Source organism: Alligator sinensis, unplaced genomic scaffold (assembly GCF_000455745.1).
Source record: "Alligator sinensis unplaced genomic scaffold, ASM45574v1 scaffold804_1, whole genome shotgun sequence".
NCBI classification, from domain to species: Eukaryota; Metazoa; Chordata; order Crocodylia; family Alligatoridae; genus Alligator; species Alligator sinensis.
Genome location: NW_005842868.1, coordinates 592,051 through 614,537, shown reverse-complemented (window position 1 = coordinate 614,537; position 22,487 = coordinate 592,051). Strand labels below are relative to the sequence as shown.

Genomic DNA, 22,487 nt, shown 5'->3' with positions numbered 1-22,487 from the left:
CAGCTTAGGATCAACCTGATCCAGAAGTCCTAGGTTCAGCCCTCTCTAACAAGCTGTCTAGGCTCATCGTTACAAGTGGTGACCTGCAGGAGGAATCTGAACTGCTGAAGGTCTCTGAAAATCAGGAATGATTAGCAGAGCCCTTGTGAGTGCTGCCCATACTAACCCTGTGTGCCTCTTCCCCCTCTCTAGCAGGGAGTCTATGCATTTGGGTGGGTGGGACTACTACTCCCAACAAGCCAATGGCCCCCATTCTTTATTGTAGACCGTTGAGGCTCGTGCTTTGACACCCTGAGGTCCCTGGCTCAGTTCTGATTGACAGCCTGATGAAGGGCCTCCTTGCATGTCTGCATGGCTACAAAACAAACAACACAAATGCCACACGTGATTTTAAAGAGCTGGGAACTTCCCAGGGCACAGCATCAGCTAGGGCAGTTCCCAGCTATGGGCTAGGTGCTTTGACAACACTGGCTCTTATCTAATCAGTTCCCAGCTCATAAAGTACAACTCCCCACAACCTCTAACACAGAGGCTGGCAACGGTTTTGGGCAGAGCGCCAAAAATACCTACAACTTGGACTTGTGAGATGTTGGCATGCCAGGGGCAGATGGCAGGAGAGCTGCAAGGAGAGCTGCAAGGGGCTCGATCAGCCCTGTCTCCTTCCCTGCCGTCCGCCCCGAAGTGCACATGCCAAGCAAAGTGCCTTTGCATGCTATGCTCTGGCATGTATCCTGGGGGTCGCCTACCTCTCCTCTAACCTCTTTTAAGGCCTGTTCCTGTGAGCAGAGCCAGACAGCCCAAATTTCTTTACTATTTCTTCCGTCCAGGAAGAGCACACACTAGCTGCAGATGTTTCCTCAGCATGAGGAAGGGTTTTTAAACCCGAAAGCTTACTGAGATATACTTCTCCAAATACTCAGTTTAATAAAAGATATCAGATTGACCCGAAGAACCTTGTTTGCTGAGGTCCTTAGACCAACACGGCTACAACCTACACACCCTACTTAACACACACAAGTGTCATGAGTTTTGCTTTGAACAGTTTGAGGTGCAGTTTCACAGAAACCCCTGCACCTATCTCCTTGAAACTTGGCAGGCTTCACGGCCTCAGAAGGGACTACCATCCTGGGCACATTTCACCCCAACAGTAAAGGCACACAATAAACTGCAGCGAGCCACAACTGTCCAACAACAGCAGCACTACAAAGCTCCAACTCACCCTTTGGGAAGAAGTTAAGAACTAAGCCCGGTGCTTGGTCCCCTGTGTCTTATATCTCTTGGAGTTTTTACTAAGAAGGGAAAATTTCCCTGCCATTAAAACTGCTCTGCAAAAGGAAGTGAAGCTAGTTGCTCTTTGAGCTGTCAGAGCTGAAATAAACTTAACAGCAGAGAGTTTGCTAAGCCAGAGCTGGAATTACATCCCTAAAATAACTTAGTGTTTGAACCCAGAAGGAACCCCACAGCACATCCTGCAGATACTGTCAGGCATTCAACCACAGATAATGAGAAAAGGCTTAGGCACCAGTTCTGAAATTAAAATATACCAGGCAGGCTGCTGCTGCCACACTGGCTTCTCTTCTGATCTGCACATATCAGAGTCCTTCCATGCAAACACATCATGTAGGACTGCAATGCCCAAGAGCATCATATTCCACCATGGGGGACACCAATGGCTTGCCTTAAACTTATGGGGCAGAGGTGGGAGGAAGCCATGTGAAGGTGTGGCTGGAACAGAGGATGGCAAATACAGAGGAGGAGGAGGATGGGACAAACAAACCTCGAGGCTAGCTTAGCATTTGGACCAAGGGAAAAGGCAAGTGGGGAGGAATATGTTTGGCCACCCTTGGCCTCTCCATTTGTTACTGCTGAAAGTTTCCTTTAATTAAAACCCAGCACTGACTAACACAAATGTTTGCTTCCTTGAATTGCTGCTTGTCAGCAAGGTGAACCGAAATGAGCAGGAGTCACACATTTTCTCAGGTGTTCAGCTCCCACTTCTACCCAGCCCACCATATACTGGGGAAGAAATGGTCCATAAACACCTCTGATGCAGCATGAGGGCTCAGTTTTACACCCTGTTCTTCAAGAATACTGTGGCTCAGGGTTTACACATCAAGCATACTGTGGATCAGCTCAAAGCCACTGTGGATCAGGGTTTACACAGCGACCTGGATATATTTTCGCAGAAAATGGATTCAGCTGCATACTAACAGCTGGCAGCAAAAGGAAAACTGCATTCAATGTATTTAGATCAACGGTCATGAAGGCAAACGTTACCTATTCAGCAACAGCAGGTCATCACTTCAGTGCCACCCATAAACATGCAATCATAACACTTCACTTACTAGAGTCTTTCCATGTCAAACAGGTTCCCTAAAAGATGTTGGTATGGAGGAAATGCTACAGACCAGGCCACCCTTTCTTTCCCTTGTTCACTTTCTCGCAAGACGACTCTGTGCTAATATATGAAAAGCTGCAAGTGATATGGAAGGAAACTCATTCAGTTTCTGGTTTGGATAGATCCTGGGATGCTGACTGACCCACACCTGTAAGACACAGGACTCAGGCTACACCATGTAGGATGAAACAGGGAGGAAGGCCTTACCATCTTCAGCAGTGTCCGGTTGTCTCTGAGGGATCCAACTGTTCCGATGAAGGAAACGACAAACATAGTGATGCCCAGGAGAAGCAGGATCACAGCTGGAGCCAGGAAGATCCCTTCCAAGGTTTTGTGCTTCTGCCGCTCCACTTCTGCATATATGCCAATGCACAGAATCACCAGACCTATGATCTGCAATGGAAACACAGGGGTCAGGCTAGGGGGCAGCAGGGTTACAATACAACAGCAATGACACATAAATGGAAAAACAAAGAGAGTAAGGTAATGAATCTGAGAGTAACCCTCAGCAGAGTCCAGTTCTGATTGCCCTCTCACCATCCTACTACTACAGATGGTTGGAAAAGCTGATTTGCTATTGTAACCACAAAGAACAGGGGTCTAAAATCCCCATTTGCAGCTCTTTGGCTCTGATGCAAGTACCAGAGCAAGGGGACTGCATCCAAGTATGTTTGATGATGTATCAAGGCTGAATCCACTGGAAATGAAGTTGATGAAGTTATTCTGCACAGACAAGCCAGGAAAACAAAAGTACTAGGCTTCCAAACTCAAGTTAAGAATGTTGCATTTCTACAGATCCCTACTTCTCCAAAAAGATGCAAGTTTGAAATCCAAATTTGAATCTGGTTTTTTTTTGCAAGTGGGAATGGGGTTAAGGGAATGGATTCAAACATTCAAAGGTTTGAAATCTGAACCCAAAAGTTGCCCTTGATAGCTGACACTTACAAAAAATGAAGCACTTCATGTGTGCAACATGACTCAGGATGTTGGGGGTGAGAACAGGTATGGAAACCCAGCACAGGAGCCTGCGCTACGTTCTACTGTTCCCTCAAGGAGCTGATGCTGTCAGGGCTGGGCTTCTGTTCCCTGGCCTGGGCAAGGTACTGGGAGCAGCAATTCTGCCTTAAAAAGGTATCTTATTGTTTCACTGAAGTGACAAAATATTGTATTTCTCTCTCTCTCTCACACACACACACACACACACACACACACACACTTACACACACATACAAACACACAGAAAGTAAAAGATGAGCTGGAGGGCTAATGGCCAGGAGTTTTGAGGGCACCTGCTCTACAACAAACACATTTCAATAACGTATTGCATCTCTCTGAGCACCAAGGCAAATGCATGTAATCTGGCTTTCAAAGTTGCTGAGCACCCCCAACTCCTCCTGGGTTCAATGAGGACAGAATGTGCCCAGTAGCTGACTACGCTGTCCTGGCTTTCACTCCTCAGACCTGATACAGAATGTCTTGTATTTGAAAGATTGTCCAACTCTATCCCAATTATGCAGTTGGTTCAGTAAAAGATATCACCCTAAGAAATGCTTGCCCAGCACCTTTGGAAGCAGTGCCCTTAGTGCCCAGGGTGTTCCCCAGCTGCTTGGCCTATTTGGTCGGGCTGTGCGAAATGGCTCTGTTCGGCTTCAGCTGTTTCGGAGGGACAGTGATTCAATTCAGTGTTTTGGATCACTGTCCTGATTCAATTTGGCCGAATCTGTTTCAGAATTTTGACACCAATTTGGAGATTCGGCCATAGACTATAATGGGGAATCACTAAAATACTGATAACTCTGTCATTTTTTAGCTGATTTGGATGAAAACAGCAGGCATGGTAGCCCCTCCTGAGGCCACGAAGCCTGCCAAGTTTCAAGGAGATAGGTGCTGGGGTTTTTGTGAAACTGCACCTCTAACTGTTGACACTTGTGTGTGTTAAGTGGGGGGTGGGCTGTAGGTTGTACCTGTGTTGGTCTAAGGACATCGCTAGACAAGGTTCTTTGGGTGAATCTGTTATCTTTTATCGGACCAACTGAGTAGTTGGAGAAATATATCTTATCAAGCTTTTGGGTTTAAAAACCCTTCCTCATGCTGAGAAAGCACCTGCGGTTGGTGTGTGCTCTTCCTGGATGGAAGGAATAGTAAAGCCAGAGGCTGGCATACAGGCAAGAAAGCCAGTCATTGAAGATGTAAACTGAGGAATCAGAGGGTGAGAGACAAGCTGGGAGAGGGGGTGGGGGGCAGGGAGAAGGGGGATATAGCAGGTAAAAGTAGAGAGGTACCTGGGGAGTCAGATGTCATAGTGTGTCATAAATCCAATGTCTATATTGATTCCATGAGTTTCTGTATCTAGGGGGCTGATGAAGTGAAGTTCACAGGCTCATCTGTGAAAAGCGGTTTGTATGAAACGAGGGGGGTGTGTGCACGACACTTTAAAGTGGACTAAATGCTTTTGCACCGCTTTAAAGGTGTCAGTGTTTGCACACCATGGCAGCGTATTGGGCATTAATTTCAGCCGCTGTAGGAAATTCAGCAGTGTAATGCACCTTAAATGTCTTGGGGCGCAGCAAACTAAAACTCCTCTGAGCAGTTTTAGTTTGCTGCCCCTACAGACGCGAAGCCAAGTGCTGGGCTCTGTGCAGCTCTGCAGAAAGCCCTGCAGGCAGCCTGGCAGCAGCCCGGGAAGGCAGGGTCCGCCCAAGAAAAGCATCAAGCCTGATCATTTTTTTTTTTCCCCGCATGGAGCCTGCCTGCCTGCCAAGGCTGTGCAGGGGCCCAGTGCTTCCCGCTGGGGCTGCAGTGCCCCCTGGGACCACCCGAGCTGGGTGCCTGTTGAGGGCACTGCTGCCGCAGAGGGAAGCAACAGCCCCCGCCTCCGCGCCCTGGAGCCCAGGGACTGCAGCTCGCCCTTCCCTCCCCTCCCCTCCCCACTGCTGGAGAGGCAGGTAAGTGGATGTGTGCCTATCACAGGGGTTTAATCGGCCCTAAATTGAAGCAGTGTTTTTAAAAACCCACCGCTTCAATTTAGGGCCCCTGTTTCATCTACACATGCCCTTACCTCTCTGGAGCAGGGGTTTTCTTATGATGCATGTTTTTAACATAGACCTGTTCTTGGTTGGGTTCTCCATGCACTGCAATACAAGCAAACAGACAGAACTACCACTGCTGCTACTGTGCCGCCATCTTTCAGACAGACTTAAAGGTCCACTCAGTTTTTACAGACCCTATATGGCACTTTTCATCCCTGGAGCCCAGGGACTGCAGCTCGCCATTCCCTCCCCTCCCCTCCCCACTGCTGGAGAGGCAGGTAAGTGGATGTGTGCCTATCACAGGGGTTTAATCGGCCCTAAATTGAAGCAGTGTTTTTAAAAACCCACCGCTTCAATTTAGGGCCCCTGTTTCATCTACACATGCCCTTACCTCTCTGGAGCAGGGGTTTTCTTATGATGCATGTTTTTAACATAGACCTGTTCTTGGTTGGGTTCTCCATGCACTGCAATACAAGCAAACAGACAGAACTACCACTGCTGCTACTGTGCCGCCATCTTTCAGACAGACTTAAAGGTCCACTCAGTTTTTACAGACCCTATATGGCACTTTTCAGTTAGGCAGGACAGTTATGCCTGGCTAAATTCCAAAGTAGGTAAATCTGAGTGCCTCAAAGATGTTAAGGGTCCTTAACTTATATGCTGAAAAGTCAGAGGGAGCTTAAACTAATCATCATTTCTGTAATAATTAAGCTCAAAATGTCTTGAACCAGGAACAAAAGGCTGATGTGATCTCAGGACCAAAGGCCTGATGTGAAAGGGCTCGTAACTAAAGATGCAGAATCTTATCCAAACAAAGCAGAGTGAAACAGTTTGTGCTCTCTCAGTTTGGATCCAGCTTTTGCTTTTCAGGGAACTGTTTGTGCAACTCAGTCTGCGTGATTCTCTTAAAGGAGAATTACCTGGGTCTGCTCAACTAGACTCGCTTAGATTTTATCAAAGGTGCTTACTCTAACATCCTCCACAGTTATGCCAATCAGTGGTAGTTTCATAGATGTTAGGGGCTGGAGGGGACCTTATAAGATCATCGGGTCCAGCCTCCCTGCACTTAGGCAGGAAAGATAGCTGGGATCAGATGACCCCAGCAAGATGGGCATCAAGATGCTTTTTGAAGATCGCCAGGGTAGATGACTGCACCACCTCTGGGGGGAACCTGTTTCAGACCCTCGGCACTCAACTTGTAAAGAAGCTTGTACCCTAACCCTAATTCTATTGGTGACATTGAGCTCACACCAGTGTGAAATCAGCTGACTGATTACTGAGTCATGCCCCGTGTCTCTTTTCTTTCTCCTACTCCAGATGGGTCACTTCCTTAGTCTGGCCCTGGAATCCAAGTAATAAAATGGAGAGGCAGCAAGGTCTGGCACTCAGGGGACCCAAGTACTCAGTCACTGGCTCGGGAAAGTCATTTCTTCTTGTTTCACTATCTGTGGGCAGGGATAACAACATTTGGCTGCTACTGTCAAGTGCTTTCAGATCCAAGGACAAAAAGCACTAGGCAAAGAGAGGCACTTACGAATTAGCACAGCCTTCTCTCCCCACTTTTTCATTAAAACAGCTCTAATTTACAGAAAGAAACAAAAAGTTCATACAAAACACGTTTCCTAATAAGGGAAGGTTTAAATCGCCACAGCTAAGAACCGACTCCTGAACTCACCCGGATACAGATTAAGTTGATGGGTGACAATTTTATCTTATCCACTTGCCGACTTCAGATTGAAACTGGCAATTAGCTCTGAAGTGCTTCGTGTTGTCAAAGGCTGGTTTGCTTCACGCCTGTCATCTGCGTGGTATTGTCGTTATACAGAAACTGGGTGGAGGGGGGAATTGATTACTTCTCAGCTGGTTTCAAGCTGACATCTGAAAAGGTTAGCAAGTAAACCAAGGCGCACACAGCCTCAGCAACTCTTCATGCTTTCACAGGCACTGCTGCAAACACCCCCAGAGTAATTTCTAGACCCTTTACTTTCCTGCTTCAAATACAAAAGGAGAAGGGGAAGGGGGATGGATTTAAAAAAAACTAGTCATGCAGGGATTATCCCAGTGAGAACTGGCAAGAATGGGTGATGGCAGGGTGGGAGAAAAACCCACACCACCAGAACTGGATTCAGTCTGGCTCATGTGGTGCTGAGTGGGAGAGTGTGCCATGCTGATGCCTGGAAAAGTCTCCTGGGAAAATGTAGGAGGCAAGAGAGATGAGTTCACAAAGATCAGCTTTTCAGAATTTGTCACTGATTTATTAATCAGTTCCTGTCTTTTTGATGCTTCTAGGGCTAAGAAACCACAGGAATTACCAAACCCAAGAGAGCTCAAAGAAGGCTTGGGCAGTGTACAGCATGCTTTCCAACATGTAATCCTCATCAAATACTTCATTCCTGAACTGGGCAGCAGAACAAGTGCCATATGGCCATTTCTGCTATTATTCAGGAATATGAAGCTACTTATATTTTGTTTCAACTGAGGCATTTGCATAAAACTTATACTGACCGCCAGCAAAGAGCAAGGTCTGTGCATAAATGATAAAATCCCTGGCAGCAGCGCTATAATCCTATAAGCATTGGACGTGCTTTTTGATAGGCATAACCAAGACAAGGCAGGCAAGTTCCTTTTGTTAAAAGTCCTTTCAGTGATTCTCAGCCTTTGAATAAGAGCAACTCACTTCTGACTGACCGGACTGCTTCTCAGCATCTTTTCAGCTCCTCCCTTGACTTGGTTGAAAAGAAGCATAGGCCCCAAAGCCTGTAAACATGAACAACCAGGAGTTAGGCCCCTCTAGGATCCAAACTCTTGACTTCAGGTACACGCGAGGTCAGTGCTCCTATACTGATGTGCAAAGTGCATACTGTGTGCAGCTACCTGCTGGCTTTTTCTTTTTGTTGGTTATATCAAGCTTGCCTGGTTCTGGCACAAATTCACCAAGTGGTTTATGGTGGTGCTCTATCCTGTGCCCTGGGCGCATCAAATCCCAAACCTACTGCTTCCGGCTCTGCTACTGCTATGACTTTTGTTTTGTGTCCTGCACCTTTCTGTCTCTCTGGACCCTGCCTGCTACAGAGAGATGCAATTATTTTGAGAGGCAGAGCAGAATCAGAAGCGTGCTGTCTTCAGGGAGGCTACGCTAATAAAATAGTAGGTTTAAGAGACTCCAGGGAAGTGTTCCACTCCGCACTGATTTTTCCCACCCTAAGAGTTTGATAAGGGCCCTTATCAGAGGCAAGTAAAAATAATTGCTGTTAAGAGGCTAGGTGTTATCACGGATCAGAACCACCCTCCAGGATAAGAAATAATGAAACAAAGCTCCCTTGTATGGGGAAATCTGAGGACTAGTGTTCATTCTTTGAATCACAGCAGCATCAATGGGGTTGGGGTGCTCATTTTGCCAACTGTGGAGCAAACATAGTAGTGTAGGTTGGTGAAGCTGATGAAGCTGGCAATGGTTTGAGCAGTGTGTGGCATTTGTGTTGGTGAGATGCTTAAGCAGCATACTGAGTCACATTCATGGTCCATCTAGCCTTGTATCTCCTCTCCAACAGTGGCAGTAGTAGGCACTTCAGAGAGAGAGTGTGAATGCATATGAACAGGCTATATCTAATCCCTCCCACATCATAACCCTTTTTGGCATCCACCCTTACTGGTTTAGGAATATCAGAGAACACGTCCCTGACTAGTCTGTTCTTAAGATGAGAATTCCTCTCCTTAAAAGGCTGTGTGCCAAGACAACTAGCCCATTTCAGTACAAATACACTTTGTGACTCCAGATGTTGCTAGTGAGTATGCCCTGAAATAGGATTACTTCCCAGAGATGCGTAACAGCAGCGTTAGGCCTTCAGAGAGTTCCCTTCACTAACTAAACCTCCTGACTCACAGGATTTTCTCACCTACACTCTGAACTACGTCAGATCTTCTGTAGAAAACCCCGAGCCCGGTACCTAGACGCCCTATGGGACACATGAGAACTAAGCAATTCAGCTTCTGTTGAACCCGAATGCTCCAGGAAGAGAAATGGACATTTTCCTTCCCTGCCAGAAAACACTTTTGCCTTGTACCCCCCCACGACTAGCTGTAGTTCCACCGTGGATTTGCACATCAACTCTGCTGACAGGAAGAAGAGGTCCTGTGGTTCAGGCAAAGGAGCTGGTACTCAGGACATTCAGTTATTGGTTCTGTGATTCCCGTGTGATTTCAGGCAAATTACTTCATCTCTAGGTCTTGGTTCCCCTTTGCCTTACAATCAGGATGATCCCCTCTCTGTCCTGAGCTGTCTATATAGACGGTGAACTCTCTGAGGCAAGGTCTCATACATATGTTGTTAAGTACTTTAGGTCTTTGACTCATTTCTGGTCTGTAAGTGCTACTATGGAAAGAGTACTACTTCATTGGGTGCTTTTGTAGCCCTCAGGAAAATGGAAGGAGGAATTTCTTTATGTTATTCAGAGAAAGCTGCCCGATCCCAATCACCATAGCATCAATTATATAATATGGAAGGGCAAGTTCTTACAGCAGAAGTGAAAATATTGGGGGGTGGCTCTGGATAGCAAGCATTGCTGTGATATGACTTCACTTTCCTGACCTATCCACATGGTTTCACTGCTTCTGTGTTCTAACTATTTTGCTCAAGTACTCCAGGTTTCTCATCCTAATTTATGGTGACATTTCAATCCTTAACTTTCATGTTCAATCCTTGCTCTTTTTTGGAGATATTATTTTTTGCTTGTAGTCTGAGACTATTTCTGGAGCATAATAAATGGCTGGCTATGTCCATCAATCATTCTACTTTCAGACTCTGCTTTTTCATTTATAATGGAAATTAAATCCACTGAAAAGTAAGGCTTGTACTTTCGATATTTTACAGGCACTGTAGCTATTTAAAATGAAGTAGACAGAAACATTTCTGATAAGTTCTTCTTAATGATCCTTTTATCTTTGCGTTCCAATTTTAGGCATCAAAACTGGGCATTGGGACCTTTGTTGGTTTAATGTTTATATCTTCCCTTGTGTCTCAGAAAAATGTAGGTGGGGGGAAAAATAATCAGGGAATATTGACCATAATCAGTTTCTCTATTGTTTTTGTGTCACTGAAGCTGGCCAGCCCTGAACAGTTATTGGTTTTAATTAATGAATATGTAACACGAGTTAAAAACAGCTCAATAGGAACTGTGTGGGAAACTGTTTCATAGTTTCATAGTAGCTAGGGTCAGGAGGGACCTGAACAGATCACCTAGCCTGACCTGCTGCCACAGACAGGAATGAATGCTGGGTTCACAAGACCCCAGACAGGTGATCGTCCAACCTGCTCTTGAATATGCCCAAGGTAGGGGCGAGGACCACTTCCCTGGGAAGTTGGTTCCAGATTTTGGCCACCCTAACTGTAAAATATTGCTTTCTGATCTCCAACCTCAACCTATTCTCCATCAGCTTATTACCATTGTTCCTTGTCAGCCCAGGTGGTGCTGGGGAGAAAAGGGCTCTACCTGTTTGCTGTTGATCTCCCCTGATGAGCTTGTAGGCAGCCACCAGGCCCCCCCTCCGCCTCCTCTTGCTGAGGCTGAACAGGTTCAGGTCCTTCAGTCTCTCTCTCTCCTGTCCTGCTGCCCTCTCACCAAGCGGGTGGCCCTACTCTGAACCCTCTCCAGGCTGGCCCCATCCCTATTGAAGTGCGGCGCCCAGTACTGGACGCAGTACTCCAACTGCGGCCTGACCAAAGTCGCATAGACGGGGGGTATCACCTCTCCGGACTGGCTTGAGATGCACCTTTGGATGCATGACAAGGTATGGCTGGCCTTGCTGGCTGCGGTCTGGCATTGGCGGCTCATGTTCATCTTGGAGTCAGTAATGACTCCGAGATCCCTTTCCGCCTCTGTGCTTTCAAGAAGGGAACTCCCCAGCCTGTATGTATGCTGCGGATTCCTTCTCCCAAGGTGCAGCACCCTGCATTTGTCTACATTGAACCCCATCCTATTCTCATCTGCCCACTTTTGTAGTCTGTCTAAATCTAGCTGCAGCCTCTCTCTCCCTTCAAGTGTGTCCAGCTTGCCCCACATCTTAGTGTCATCAGCAAACTGGTTCAATTTAAAACCCCCAAGGGCTAGGGACAGAAGTTATACATAAACCAGTTTAAGTGATCAGAAACTGGTGTACACCTGTAACAGAACAAAAGTTCAGTGCACATAAACCAGTTTTAAAATGGCTGAAACTAGTTTAAGATAAACCTTGTTGAATGAAGTACCAGACTTAACTCAGTGAGGTCAAACGGGTTTATGGAACTTCTGTCCCAGACCCCTTCTGGGTTTAAGTTAAATCAGAGTCCCCCAGCATCCCAGCATGCCCTGCAGCCCTGGGCTGGACTGTGCTCTCTGCTCCAGACAGCAGGGCTGGCTCCACCCCTCTGCTCTCTCTCCTGAGCAGGAGTGGGGGGGTGGCCAGACGCCAGCCCAGCATGGCCGCCTGAGGTGATGGGGGCAGACAGGGAGTTTATTCCCTCATCCCACCCCTCCCCCCGGGCGGGGGGGGGGCCCAGTTGGAGTCTGCCTGGCCGGGTGCAAGTGGCAGAGGTGGGCTGGCAGACCCCCAGGTGTGAGTGGCAGAAGGCGGGCAGACCCTTGCTGCAGTCCCCGAGTGGGAGAAGGGAATACCCCCCCTCCCTGCCCCCTTTGCCTCAGGGGGCCGTGCTGACTGGCATCTGGCCATGCCCCTGCCCCTGGAGCAGTGAGGGCTGAGCAACCCTGGCAGAGGCTGTTGTGCCTTAGCCAGGCAGACCGTGGCTCGGGTCCCCTGAGGGGAGGGGGAATAAACCCCCTCCCTGCCCCTTTCACCTTAGGGGACCATGCCAGGCTGCCAGGGTCTGGCCACGCTCATTCCCCGTGCCCCCAAAAAGCCTGGCAAGAGCTGCTTCCCCACGCCCCCTCCAGGCACACCATGGCTGGGGTCCCTGCAGGCTGGGGTGAGGGTTTAAACCCCTCCCCAATCACATGCAGGTCCCCTCCCTTTGCTCAGCTTTCCCCCACCCAACCACCGTGGAAGGGAAGGGAGGGCTCACTCTAGCACCCTAGAGGGCTCACTCTAGCCACTGCAAGCATGCAGCTGCATTTCCAAAATCAAAAGTGAATGTCTCTTCACTTGCTTGCCGGTTCAGTCTACACAGGTTAGACTAACCTGCAAAGATTCAATTGATTCACACTTGGGCTTTTTGAATGTCTGTACTAAAGAGTGCAGCATCTGTGGGCCCTCCTATGGCATGGTATGCTAAGAATGACGCTTCTGAGACTGAAATCGCCTAGTCCTGCTGGAATCAGGGTTTGCTCAAGGTATGGTACCACGTGCCTGATGGCCGAGGAGCCCCCAGCCTTTCTTCTTAAAGGACTATTGCTTCATAAGCAGCCCTTGTCCATATGCAGCCAGAACCCCTTACCAAGCTTGAGAGCTTGACTGCAGGAGCCACCAGTTGCTTTCTGCTGCCACTTCTTGCTTATTCAACATAGGCTTCTTCACTCCAGCAAAACTAAGAAACTCAGTCCCTTCCCACTAGTTGCTCAAGCCCTACATAAATTAATTTACCTTTTGCAGATGTCATCCCCTCCCAGGTATGTTCTGACAGGATTGGTATTGCTAGGAAGAAACACTGGAGAAAACACATACCTTGCTACTGTTCAGGGAGGCAAGGGAAATCAGTCAAAAATAGACTTGGGACAGCAAGGGGTGTCAGAAAGAGACATCAGCGGCCATTGGTTAGGGTCTGCTGGTTCTGACCGTAGCAGGATGATATTAATAAGTGTTTAATAATGGTCTACCCAACCTCTGCCTGCTCTGTGGACAGGGATCCCATAAAGCTAACTGCTTTAGAGCATGATGATTTAAAATGCTATAGGATAAATTACTCCCCTGCTTTGGTGGAGGGACCATTTAATGCTCAAGTGCCTTACAGTCCTATGGAAGTGAAGCACATTACACTCCTGTGCAGGTGTGAAAGGTTATTACTGTGACTGATTCATTACATTCAAACCATCAGATAACACTTCCTTGAGATTTCACAAATTAAAGAGAGACCTTCATCTCTCACATGGATGGGAAGATATTGCAACCTTTCCTCCCAAGCACAACAGGCCAGCGGGGGAAGCCAAGATGGCAAATACAGAACCGAGACACTGCAGAAAATCCACAAGGGCTTCTTTCTCCTCAGGCACAATTTAAAAAAAAAAATCAATTTTTTAAAAAGGTCAGCAGTCATGGGAACCAGGCAGCAGCAGACGCAGTTTGAGTCAAGCCCAGCAGGTTCACCTCAGACAGCAGCACATCTTAAATCCTAAACTCTTTATTCACTACTGTAGCATTTTCCTTTATGTTTCATTTGGATTTTGCCAGTACAATAGGCCCAAATGGTTCATTTCGGTCTGATTTTACTTTCTGCAGCATTATGATGGCACATACAACATCCTTGGCATTTGTTTTATAGTCTGCTTGGAAGTTATTACAGCTATAAGAGAGGAAGGATAGGGCTTGTTCTTCATGGACAGGTTGGTTTCAGTTCCCTTCTTATTTAAGCTTTCTGTGTCTCAGATCTACAGGACAGAGACATCCACGTAGGAGTATTGAACTTGCATGCGCTTGAAATCAAGTTTGGAGCCTAAAGGGGCCTAATTCCTGCATGTACATATTTGCAGCATCTATGATTCAAATAATGAAGACTAATCAAACAGCATGTCCAATGCTTATGGGATTATGATGCTTTGCTGGGGATTTTATCATTTCCACACAAGCCCAACTCTGTTGAGGTCAATATAAGTTCTATGAAAATACTTCAACTAAAAAAAACAGTCTAAGAAACTTCATATTCCTCAATAATAGCAGAAATTGCCACATGGCACTTCTTCTGCCTGCTTCCCTATCGCACCAGCATTTCTGGCTATTTTTCTAACAACATGGATATTTTACCAGCATGCAACTGCATGGTCTGACTCTTTGTGGGTATGGGACCAGCCGTGTACAACTATCACACCCAGCTGGGAGGTGGTTAGTTCACAGGATTGAGAGCAAGCAGCAGGCTCCCTCCAAGTGGATCTTAAAGCTGAAGAATGAAAGGGAGAGGACCTGGAGCAATAACAGCCAAAAGTGGGTAGAAGAAATACTTTGTTTAACAATGTGTTTAAAGGTTTTATGTTGCAGAATAAAACAATGCGTGTAAGGGGACCTGGACACATCAACAGGCCCTTGGGAAACAAGATAGCTCTCTTATAGGCAGGCAAAGTGCTGCAGCTGCTTACACCAGAAAAAACAGATAAAGCAACCTCTACCTTTGCTGCACCCTGCTACACTTCCCTACAGATACGATAAGAAAGGACTGATCAACTAAAATATACATTTTTTGTTAAAGACTCGTGAGGAATATAAGATCACTGCTCTACCAAGTAATCAGAGGCCAGTCTGTATTAAGGATAAATGTATTTTAGGTGAATTGTAAACTTTTCATGTAATCTAAGCTACAGATGCAGGAAACTCAGTAATTAAAGAAAAAGGAGTAAAGCTGGTGAAAATCTGTTAAAGTTTTTTTGGTAGGGAATTATTTCCAGGCAAAAATGGAAAAAAATAGGGGAAAAAAACCCCTTCCATTTGGCTGAAAAATTAAGTTTATTTTGAAAAAATGAAGTTAGTTGTTGGCAGTTTCTATAGGCCTATATAGAAAAAACAAAATTACAAAGCACGTTTTACAAAAGCAAAATTTTTACATCAAATTAACAGGGAAAAAATACATCTCAACCAGCTCTTCTAGTCAGGTTAAACCATGGATTCCAAGAAGCCAACAGCTGGGTATAGCATGAAACTGCAGAGCTACTATCGGATATCAGTGGTTTTTGGAAAGGAAGTGTTATGGACAGCTACATTCAAAACCACTTTACCCTCAGCTGGTTCAGGGTTTGCTAGCAAACCTCAGATATGTTTCCTCAAAAAGTTTTCAAAGTTTCAGAAGCCTCTGAATAGCTATAGATGAAGCCACAACATTAATTCCTGTGTGAGGCCCAACTTTTAATTGCTTGTTTCCCCCAAAGTACAGTGAAGATTAGGTTTCTGGTGTATATAGCAATGTACAATATTGAGGAATAAGACAGGAAAGAAAATGCTCAGCCATTGAAAGACAGAGCCAGGCTATTCTGCAGTTAACAAGTATAAAAAGCTGTTTTAGAACAGCTATTGCTTGGGTTGACGATATTCAATCCCAGTAACACAAGTTGGAGAAAAAGTACTTATAAAGGAGGGCAACCCTGCCTTGAAGATAGGGGAAGATTACAAGGTCACTACATACAGAAGGTCTGACTTGGATCCTGTGCCCTTTAATCATGGTATTATGGTCCTGCATTTGTGTGACCATAAAACCAGCAGGCATGCTGTTTTTATGTTACTGTTCTGTGAAATTCACTGTTCCCTGTGGTTTCACCGTGAAACAAAATGATAGTGCGGATGGGGACTTCGCTGTTCAATTTTCATTCCACTCTAAATGAAGAGAAGGGGACAGTGCTTACTGCTCTCTCCTTCACATACTGCCCAGTCACTCTTACCAGAAATAATGTCTCATTATATTCTTTGGTTTGGGAGTAAACCTGCCTGTAGCAGGTACTGGATATAGACCAAGAAGACTGTGATGGAGGGTATCACTGGACTCCCAAAGTGCACTCACGCATGCAGGCACGTGCACTTGCAGCAGCTCAAATAGCGGGGGCACAAATTTGTGCTGGAGATTTGTGCCTCAGCACATGTGCCTGAACATGCACTTTGGTGTGCCACTTGGGACAAACTGGCCCTGCCCAGCTCCTTCTGGATCTTCAGCCAGGGGACCTAGAGGCTGGGGCAGTATAAAAAGCTGCTGTGGTGAGCAGCTCAAGGCTACTTGCCCTCAGGAGCTTCTGAGGCCCAGCTAGTTGGTATCTGGGGACACAAGCCCCTTGTGCCAGCTGGACTGCTGAAGCAGCCCTAACCTAGGGTGGCCCCTGCACCCTATACCCACTGCAGCAGTCTGGCAGTGGGGGCTGCTGCCTGGCTGTGACCTGCTGCTATCTGCGACAGCATCCGCCCCCTTGGACCCGTGGCCCCATGGCTGTGCACCTGCCAGACCTAGATGGGGACCACACAGCTGCCAGAGTGTGGCACGGGCACTGCAGCAGAGCCTTCTGCACTTCTGGGGCAGCTGCTAGTGGGCCTTGTCTGCACAGTTGGCCTTTGGGCAGCACTGCTGTCATGTCTTCTGATGCCCCTGCTCTCCCATCTGGGCAGCTATTGCCCAGAAGATGTACTCCTTGCGGTGGCCTGCTTTGAACTGTCGGAGCATGTCCTCCTGGTCACAAACAGCCAGATCAGCCACCTCGTCTGCCCTCCAGCTGGGTCCCTGGTGCTGGCCCTGGGGAGACTCCTCTGCCCGGGTCTCGTCACTTGCCTCACCAGCAAAGATCCTGGTGCCCCCCTTTTACAAATTGCACATTCTCTGATAAAACCCCCCAATTCTCTCATTAAAATACCAAAAATCTGTGTTCTACTGTGATTAAAATGAAACACTGCTATATATAGAGAGATCAGTGGGCAATGTTTTTTTGATATATTTACAATTTTAAAGCAATTTGGAAGCCTGCCAGTGCCTCTATCATCATCATAAAATGAATTCTAAATAGCCATACACTTTGGCATTTGCTTTTGGTTTTTTTTATCATAGAAAAATCAGAGCTGCCCCTGCCCCCTTTGCTCACCAGGAGATGTGGAGCGCCGAGCAGCACTGATATGCTAGTGCCCTGCCCTTGTCCCTCACTCCCAAACCACAGCCCCTGCCTGCCACCACTAGCTCCCTCCCAGCAACAGCTCTGTCCAAGCACCAGGACATGAGACCAGCTGCACCGGCTGCTTTGTGGCTCTGAGCAGTGCCAGCCCTGGCTGTTGTGCTCCCTGTGCCTGTGCCCAGGCCCCAGCAATGCTCATCAGGGAAGCCCTCAACTGGGGCTCAAGGATTGGGCTGGGCAAGCCCCTTCCCTTCCAGGCCAGCCTCTCCCTGCACAAGCTGCTCTACAGGGACAGGGGAGCTCTAAGCCTGGCTCTCACAGACTTTGTTACCCGGAGCGCTCCCCCATCCCCAACCCCCATTTCTCTCTCTCACACATGCACACCTCTGCTGCCAGCTCCACCCCTTCCCCCAGCCCATCACACACCCAAGTGGTGCCTGGGACCAGGAGCACCCCCAGACTGGGGCCACATGTCCCAGGACCAGTGTGAGCATGGGGCAGGGCTGTAGTGTGGCAGTTGTCCCTGCAGCTGTGGCTCCTGCCACCAGATCTCATCACGTCCTGTCTGGCGGCTGGGAACGCAAGGTGTGAGATTTGTGAAGTGGATGTGGGGTTGGGGGGTGGAGGTGGGGTTTATGAGCGGGGTTTATGGGGTTTGTGGGTAGATGTAGGGGTGGTTGTAGGGTTTGTGGGTGGGTATGGGGCTTATGTGGGTGGCTTGGGGGTGGATTGTGGGGGTTGTGCACATGGGGAGGGACTGCTTGGGAGGGGTGGGGCCCCTGCGTGCCCCCCAAATGGTGCTCACCGCCCCCAGCAGCTGCAATGGCCATTGGAGTGCTCATGGCCCACTACTGGCAAAGCCCCCAGAGGGACGGTGTGGCACAGCCTCAGCCACCTGAGACCCAGCACCACGTGCGCCACATGGAGCCAACCTGGCCCAGCCCAGCCTGGCAGTACACACCTTCGGCCAGGACTGAGCTTCTCCTGCTGCCACCTGGGCTCCCAGCACCACATGCAAGAACCATGTGCTTTTGGGCCGGGTCAATCGTGCCTCTATGGAGCTGGCCTGGCCCAACAGCATGCGGGGCACATGGATGCAGGACCCGGCGATGCTGGGATCCTGGGTGGCAGCAAGAGCCGTCTGGTCCTGGCCAAAGGCACACACTGCTGGGTCAGGCTGGGCAGGCTCCATGTGGCACAGGTGGTGCCGGGTCTCAGGTGGCTGGGCTACAGCGTACCACCGTGGGGCTCTGCCAGTAGTGGGCCATGAGTACCCCTATGGTCAGTGCTGCTGCAGGGGAGGAGGGGCTGTGCACCGTGCAGTGGGGCAGGAGGGGGACCCACTACTACCAAGCAGTGCCCCCCCACAATCCCCTGACCCACCCACAGTACCTGCCCCCACACACACACAATCCCGCCCCCATCTCCACATCCCTGCTTACCTGGTCAGAGCCTGGGTCCAATCCACTGCTGTAACCTTGCTCTGCTTCTATTAGCTGGAGCAGCAGGAACACACGGCAGCCACAGAAATGCTCTAGAGCATCTCTTTGGAGGACCCAGTCTCTGTTTGCTTCAGAGCATACTCCAGGAGTATGCCCTGCACCACTTCTTCCCAATGTGTTTTTCTGTTTGGTTTTTTTTTTGATACTGAGATTTCCTGGTATCAAAGTTAGAGTTCATGCTGCAAATATGTAGTGCACGGAACAGTTTTTCGTTCCTAGTGTGCCTCTTGTGGCGTCTCAAACTGCTTTGAGATGCTGCAACAGGCACGTGCTCACTTGTCTGGACACGGCCCCAGAGGATTTCACCTTTCACGCTATATTATTTTATTCTCTCAGTGGGCCGATTCTCTGTTCCCTCTTTAAGGAGTCACTTACACTTATCTAAGAGACTGTTTAGCCTAATTCTGCTTTCTCCTAGAAAATGGGAGCAAACCCACTGAAGTTAACTCTTGTTCTACCAGAGATGAGAGTGCCCTAGCGGAGTAAGTTGTGCTTTACCCTCACAGCAGAAAAACAAGTCCCTGGTCACATTTTCAGGATCAAGTGTGAACACCTGCAGCAAACACATCTTAATACGAATAGTTTGCCAAGTGCTCCTGCCTTCTTCCTTGTGAGAAGCGTCATTGTTTACGTGGGGAATGTAAATGGGGCGAGTGCCACAAGGGAACACCTTGTTGAAATCAGCAACTCTCCCTGATGACAAACAAGGTGAAATCTGCCTGCAGTAACCTGACTACCATGTTAGGACCTTCAGTTCCTTTGAAGCAAAGCAGACATTTGAACAATCCCTTGCAAATAAATTTGCCAAATGCCTCCCTGACTGGTTTCCATCACTGAATTGTTGTTGTCCCATGCACTCAGTTAGTGCCGATGCTTTTCATTTACAGGGACACAAATATTCTCTGCCACCCACTCTTAATTACATGGCAACCACACAATGGAGTTTGCTGGTAAATTCTCAGTAATTACATAGTAATTGCCTTGTGGTCTCTTTAATATAATGCAAACACAATAATCTGCAGCAGCCTGTAATTACTGTGTGCCTTGCACTGCATCTGAGAAAACAAACTAGCCTGCATTTATCCTGTAATGAAATATAGCTACTCAGTTACTGTATGACAATACCCATACAATTAAAAGATCAGCATTCATGATGGTACATGAGAGAGAAGGAGGCTTCAGCCCTGCAATGCAGAAGGGAAGAAGAACAGCCTCCTGGTTAAGGTCCCAGAATGGGATTTATGATCCATACTTTGCTCTGCCGGAGTTTCTACGTAAACTGGGAGGGGGTGGGAGGTGGGGGGTGTGGACAGTTGTTGCATATGAAAACTGAAAGCTCAGACAGTGTCTCTTGCACAAAAATGCAAGACAATGGCTGAGGCACGACTGGATTGTGGTAACAAGACTGGCACAAGAAAATCAAACTCCCCTAATGGCTTGCAACCTATTAGGTGTCGAGCCCAATACCAGATTCATGTCATAAAATAATAAAAGTGGTTAAAATTGTTGGCAGAGGCCTGATGCACTCATCCCATGTGTATTTCCAAGCTAAGAAAGCCAAAGAAAAGGCTGAGCCAGAGAAGGCAAGGAAACTATATATGCATTTCAATTGACCTAGCAGCTAAAGAAAACAAAAGACTAAATATGCATCTCAGGAGAAACCTGTAAAAGGTACAGGAAGGATGCCCTGTATGTGACAAATGCACCCTCCTCACATTTCTCAAAACAGGTATCCAGTGTCTAAGGCAGGGGTAGGCAACGTTTTTTGGCCGGAGTGCTGAAAAAACCACAATGTCTACCTTGGAAGGTGCTGGAGTGCTGGCATGCCAGAAAAACTAAGGGGGGGCGGGGAGGTTACATGGCAGGACACACTGCATATTAGTATATTTAATAACCATAAATGTTGCCTTTGCTGTTGTGTATTCCTTTTTTGTTGAGCGTGTTGCAATGAGAGAGAGAGAGAGAAAAAAGACAAATAAGAGAAAGAGGAGAGAGAGACAAAAAAAGGAGAGCAGAGAGAGAACCAGACACATGCACACAGAGAACCACATGCACAAACACAGAGACCCAGAACACACCCAGAACAGACGCATGCACACACACATCCAGAACCAGACACGTGTGCGCACCCAGAGCCAGACAGAGGCAGACAAACACACAGAACCAGCTGTGCAGGCGCACGGAGCCAGGCTCCTAGGCCACTGGACAAAGTCCGACCCAACAATGCTCTGGTCCCGCCAGAGCCTCTGTGCTTCCCCAGGGAGCCAGCCCCCGGGTTGCAGCACAGCTTGCCAAGGTCCCGGCGTGGAGCCTGCCCATCAGCCCAACCACCCACCCACCCCGCACAGCTAAGCCCACAAAAGGTGCAGTGCTCCCGGCAAGGGGCAGCGCCAGCCTCATCCCGGTGGCGGGGCTGGGATGGGGTTGGGGTCGGACCCGGTGGGAGTCAAGTGGGCTCAGCTGCAAGCCCTGCTGCAAGCAACCTGGGCTCCATGGCAGGCAGCAGCTATCAGAGCCTGGGCTGGCTGCAGCCAGGAGCATCAGCTCCATACCGGCGGGTGCACACGCGCCTCAGAGCGGACGGTGGGGATAGGGCCTGAGGCAGCACAGCCCTCCCACTGTCCTCTCTGAGGTGCATGTGCAGTCGCCACCAGTATGCAGCTGATGTCAGTGCTGTGGGGTCCAGTGCAGCTGTTTGCAGCCTGTCTGCTGCCTGCTGCAGCTGCCCAAAGCCCAGGCTGGCTACAAACAGCTGCACCGGGCTCCGGAACCCAGTCACCAGCTCTGTGCTGGCAGCGGGGGAGAGACCAGGGTTGCGCTGCCTCATGCCCCTCCCTCACTGTCCACTTCCAGGCGCGCATGCACTTTCCAGTATGGAGCTGATGCCGGAGCCTGGAACAGCTGTTTGCAGCCTCCTGGCTGCAACCAGCGCAGGCTCTGGGTAGCTGCTGCCAACCACGGAGCCCGTGCAGCTTGCAGCAGGGCTTGCAGCTTCCCAGTCGCCTGCTGGGAGCAGTCCGGGCTTCGTGGCTGGCAGCAGCTGCCTAGAGCCCAGGCTGGCGGTGGCATGCTGAGCAAAACGGCCTCGCGTGCTGTGCTCGGCACACATGCGGGGGATTGCTAACCCCTGGTCTAAGGTGTTACAAATGTCTCAATCATTCAATATATGTATGGAGTTTGGTAAACAGACCATCACGGGTACAAGCTATTGCAAATTTGCCCCACTGATAAACAAATACCCAAAGCATCTAAAACAAATACCTCTAAGCATCCTGTTAGACCACTCAAGGCCCATCACCTATAACTGCAGGGGCTCACAAGTCTTCATACCTAGACAAATCCAAAAATAGGACCCAGGCAATTTAACAGCTGTGATACGATGGTCACCCTGTTCCTCTCTGTTTGTTCGAACTTTAATTGACCACCCTTCAAGGAAAAATGCTTTGAAGCTATACAATTAAACAGTTTAAAGCAAGACAGAACTACCAGCAAAGTATGTGCAGTTCAAGGAAGACCAAGAAGCCATCCTGCTACCCAGCCAACAAGTGAAGGATCCATGCTTCGAGGCTGGATCCACACTGTGAGGCTGAACTGCTTCTTGCCTCCGCTGGGTAAAGATCTCTTTGCAGCTAAGATGATACAAGGACTAAGAGTTTGTTTTATATTTGGAAAAAGTCTTTTTCTGTCATTTAGTTTTGTAACTTGTTGGGTGTTATTAAAACAAGCCTTTCTACTAGTCATCAACCGAGTGTTGTGTGAGAATTGATGAAAGCGTGTTGAATTGATG

At 48.3% G+C, this 22,487-nt stretch overlaps 1 long non-coding RNA gene across 1 annotated transcript in view; it reads right to left on the bottom strand.

Annotated features, from left to right (window-relative positions):
• Positions 1-2,609: 2,609 nt before the first annotated feature.
• Positions 2,610-22,487, bottom strand: part of LOC102371428 — a 36,789-nt gene continuing 16,911 nt past the window's right edge. Inside the window, exon 3 of the long non-coding RNA XR_325177.2 lies at positions 2,610-2,791. This is a non-coding gene — a long non-coding RNA (uncharacterized LOC102371428). The remainder of the gene's footprint in view (positions 2,792-22,487) is intronic.